Here is a 5298-nt window from a genome sequence, read left to right as displayed (position 1 = left end):
TAGAGAGAGAATCTCACTGAGTTTCTTACTGCCTCACTTGTGGTCCTCCTGACTCAGCATTTCAAGCTGCTGGGATTATAGGCTCGAGATTAATTGTTTGTTGAATATTAAAAAAATCATTCCTAGGGCTGGAGTTGTAGCTCAGTGATAAGGTGCTTGCCTAGCATGTGCAAGGCACTGGCTTTGATTCTCAGCACTGCATATAAATAAATAAAATAAAGGTCCATGAACAACTAAAACAATATTTAAAAATTGCCTTGCTAGAATAAGTTCCATGTGGTAATGATCTATTATCTTATTTTCCATATTAGAAAGTTTATTTTCTTAAGGATTTTGCACCTATGTTCATGAAGTATGTGGATTTAACGTTTCTTTTCTTACAAGTCTTGTTAGGTGTTAATGTCCTCAAAAAAATAGCTACTTACAGTAGAATAGCATGATTAAAACTGACACATACACATATACACACACACACACACACACACACACACAATAAGATACATGTGAGAATGGCATGATTAAAACTAAAAAGACTGACTAGGTCAAGTGTTGTAATTTGATAAGATATATCAGATTTTGAAGTATTATAAGGTCATTATTTATCTCCATTTTTTCTAATTTCTCTTGATTTCCTTTTGAAGGCAAAGATGACTCAGAAGTATGTTAATAAATTTGCAAATGTTAGGAACATTTCATAGATATCTGTTATATATTTCAATTTAATGATGATGTTTTCAACATAAACCTCTTCTTTTGAAAGTTATCATTTCTTTCACGGACACCAGAAGTGAAATTATGCATTATACATATACAACCTTCAAGTAGGTTGAGGCAATGCAGGAATATGCGAGGAAAGATAATGTAAAACCACATAGGGAGAGGCATTACAAGAGTCCCACTTAATACAAATAACTAGAAAGACCAACAATCTTTTACAAATTAAGGTTTCTTGTCAGTTAAATATAGAGTTTTAATTTTATAGCTTAACAACAAAGGGTCATACACTGAAATCAACACATATACCTAATATTTCAGTCTGTTTTTCATCCTACACAGCTGAAATCAATTGTAAGGTATGGCCTAACAAATGCTAGGGGAACTTTTTTAAAAGTAGTTTTTATAGGTATTACACAACTTCTTGCACACTGAAGTCATCATACATACAGGGCAAAGTAAGAGCTTTTATATTTGCATTTCTTCTTCATTTAACTTTTAAAACACTACTATAATTGGATATTAAAACAATAGGAAGTAGTGAGATATTATGATTGTATTCCTTCATGCATTCACTACTGCATATAATATGCCTGCAGTGAGTGTTATTCACTAGCCCCATTAAGAGCTTTGACACTGAACACCACCTCTGGGATGATGTTCATCATCCTCATATGCTTCTCCATTATAATGGTGCTATTATTCCTGATTTGGATCAAAGTCCACCAGTTATACTTGATCCGTTTCATCAGTCTCTTCTAATTCCTTCCTCTCAGGTAGGAGTTTTTCTAGCAAAGAGAGTTTGTCAGGAGAGAGAAAGCCATTTTTAGGAAAGTTTACCTTAAACTCGATGATTAGGCGACCCTTTTCACATGGTCTACAATAATTGGCATACCTTCATTTAGCACATACTTTATATTGCCGTGCTTGACAATCTGACTTGGATGACAGGTGATGATCTAACACATCTGATCTAACACAATGATAATATCTCCTGGTTCCAATCCTGGCTCCTGGTCTCCTTCATCTTCTGTCCATCTTTCATGCCTTTGTCAATATGAACTTTCAGGATCATCTTCTCTTGAATTATCTTCCTTCCATTGCAGCTTTACATCTATCTTTAGGACTGATTCATTCCCCATTGCCCTGGCACTCCACATACACAGACTGAATTTGCTGAACCATTCCAGGTCCTATCTGATGAATTCTTATTTGCATTCCAGTACTTCAGCAGTTGGAACATCACTCTACTGCTCCTTCTTACCACCTTGGCCTTGACATTTGTCACAAATCACATTATTTTGTAGAGCCAGTTTTCTTTTTGCACCATTATATAAGTTTTCTAATGTTACTGAGAGATAGTACACAACATTTTTACCTCTCCTTTCTCTCTGCATCCTTCCTCCTCCTCCAAAAAGCATATCAAAGATGTCCATGGGGGAGCCAAAACTACCACCTGCTCTAACCTCCTTAATTGCCTGTTTTCCTCCTTTGTCATATAATTCCCTTTTCTTGGCATCAGAGAGAATTTCATAAGCTTGAGAAATCTGTTTAAACTTTTCTCCTTCATTTGGATTCTTATCAGGGTGGTACTTCAAGGCCAGTTTTCTCTAAGCCTTTTAAAATTCTTCCTGGGTGACATTGGGTTTAATCCCCAAAACATCATAGTAAGTGGTTTCTTTCACCATTTTCTACAGCCCATGAGCGTGCTGGGGGAATTGTGGGGGAGTGGGAAGGAACACTTAACTGTGTACAGCCCAGGCAGCTGCTGCTCCTCCGCCTCCTCCGCCTCTCACTGAACATTCTGGAAAGTTCCCTCTTCTGGAATTTTAATAGTTTTAGATCTCACATTTGGTCTTTAATCCATTTCAAATTAATTTTTGTGTGTGGTGTAAGATCCAACTCATTCTTTTTGCATGTGGCTACTCCATTTTCCAAGTGCTATTTGTTGAAGACAAATGTTTAGTCTAGGAATTTCTGTCAATAATCACTTGGCCATATGTGCAGGGGTTTATTTCTGGGCTTTCTGTTCTGTTCTTTTGGCCTGTATATTTCTCTTCATATCCAGTAGCACATGCCTAAACTATTTTTTTTTCTTTGTTGTATACTTAAAATCAGGCAGTGTTGGGGCTGAGGTTGTAGCTCAGTGGTAGATTGCCTGGCAGGTGTGAGGCACTGCATTCAATCCTCAGCACCACATAAAAGTAAATAAATAAGTAAAGGTAGGTGTCCATCTACAACTAAAAATATTAAAAAAAAAAGTCTGGCAGTGTAAGCCCTCTAATTTTGTTCCTCTTGAAGATAGTTTTGGCTGTCCATGACTCTTTGAGATTCCACATAAATTTTGAGACATTCTTGCTACTTCTGTATAAATGTTATTGGGGTTTTCATAAAGATTGAATTGAAATTAGATCATTTTGGGTAGTATGAACATTTTAACAATTTGATGTCTTCCAATTCACGAACACAGAATGCATTTCTATTTATTTGTTGTATTCCTTTCATTTCGCTTAGCAATATGTTTAATGTATGTTTTTTCATCTGCTTAAGTTTATTCCTAAGTATTTTCTTCTCTTTGATGTCAAAATAAATAGATTTCTTCTATTTCTTTTATTGTTTGGTTATTGCTGCAACTGAATTTGCTGATACTGCATCCAGCAGCTTTGCTAAATTCACTTATTATTTCTAATAAGAACAAATTTTATGTGTATAAATCCTTAAGAGTTTTCTATGGACAAAATCATGCTGTCTGTGAGCAGAAATTGTTTAAATTCTTCCCCTTTTCAATTTGAATGTTTTTATTTCTTTTTCTTGTCTGATATGGCTAGAACTTCCAATTATATGTTGAAAAATAGTGGTTAGAGGGGGCATCTTTGTTTTCTTCCTAATCTTAGAGAGAAAAAATAATCCAGCCTTTCCCATTGAGTATGATATTAACTACAGGCATTTCATATATGAAATTTAATATATCAAGAAACTTTCTCTTCCTTTCTTAATGAGTACTTTTATCATAAAGATAAGTTGAATTTTATCAAGTGACTTTTCTGCATTATCATATTATTTTGTTATTCATTCTGTTAATGTGGTATATCACATTCATTGATTTATATATGATGAATTATTTCAAATTTCATGTATAAATATCAGTGGCCATAATGTATGGTCCTTTAAATGTGCTCTTCAATTTAGTTTGCTATTATTTTGTTAAAGATTTAGATATCAACATTCACCAGATATATTGTTCTATAATTTTGTTGTGCTGAGTATTTTGGTATTAGGGTAATGTTGGCCTCACAGAATGAGTTTGGATGTGTCTCCTCCTGTTCCTTTCTTTGGAAGAATTAGAGCGAAAAAATGATGTTAATTCCTTTTTAAATGTTCAGTAAAATTCTGCAGTGAATGCTGTGATCCTGGGCTTTGCTTTGTAGTAGATCATACTTTTGTAGGAATTTCTCCATTTCTTCTAGGTCAACCAATTTGTCAGCATACAATTCTCAGTCAGTTGTAATGTCTCCTTTGTAATTTCTAAGTTAGATATTCAAAACTTCTTTTTTTGTTAGTCTAGCTAAGTACTTGTCAACTTTGTTGATCATTAAAAAAAATCTTGATTTCATTGATTTTTATATTGCTAGTATTTATTCATACTCTTATTTTTTTGTTTCCTGCTGATTTTGTATTTAGTTTGTTCTTCTTTTAAGATATAAATTTAGGATCTTGATTTGCTATCTTTCTTCTTTTTTGATGCAGGTGTTTACCACTATGAACTCCTCTCAGAACTGCTTTGCTGCATCCCATAAGTTGTTATGGTTTTGTTTCCAAATATTTTATAATTTCCCTGGTCATTTCCTCTTTGACTCATTGGTCATTTAAGAATGCATCATTAATTTCCAGATATTTGTGGATTTTCCTGTTTCTCTTCTGATATGATTTTTACTTATATTCCATTATGGGGTCAGAAAAGATGCTTTGTATATTTTAAATCTTCCTAAATTTGTTAAGATTGATTTCATGATCTAATGTGGCTATCTGGGAGAATATACCATTGTTGCTTGAGAAGAATGTATGTTCTGTTGTTGGATGAACTATTCTATATAGGTCGGGTAGATTTGATTTTTCTAGTGTGTTGTTCAAGTTCTGTTTCCTCATTGATACTGTTTTTCAATCCATTGCTGGAAAATGGAATATTGAAGTCTCCTGCCATTATTTTTAACTTGTATTTCCCATGCATACTATCAATGTCTGCTAAATACATTTAGGTGCTCTGATATTAGGTGCATATTAAACCATTTATCTTCTGTTTAAATTGATCCTTTCATCATCATACAATGTTCTTCTCTGTCTTGTGACAATTTTTGTCCTAAAATCTATTTTGTGTAAGTATGGTCATCTGTGCTATCTTTAGGTTCTAATATAACTGAAATGATCTTTTTCTACCTTTTCATTTTTAACTTTAGATGTGAAGTTAGTTGCTAATAGGCAACAACATATCATTGTATCTTATTTTTTATCCATTTAGCTTAAGTATTTTTGCTGGTGCATGCAACCCATTTTCATTTCAATAAATTACTGATTTTTTTTTTTGTC

At 33.6% G+C, this 5298-nt stretch overlaps 1 pseudogene; it reads right to left on the bottom strand.

Annotated features, from left to right (window-relative positions):
• Positions 1–1335: 1335 nt before the first annotated feature.
• LOC143404025 (dnaJ homolog subfamily A member 1-like) lies at positions 1336–2402 on the bottom strand (annotated as a pseudogene).
• Between the last annotated feature and the right edge of the window lie 2896 nt (positions 2403–5298).

The sequence above is a fragment of the Callospermophilus lateralis genome, chromosome 7 (genome assembly GCF_048772815.1).
Source record: "Callospermophilus lateralis isolate mCalLat2 chromosome 7, mCalLat2.hap1, whole genome shotgun sequence".
NCBI lineage: Eukaryota > Metazoa > Chordata > Mammalia > Rodentia > Sciuridae > Callospermophilus > Callospermophilus lateralis.
This window is presented reverse-complemented; position numbering and strand designations above follow the sequence as displayed.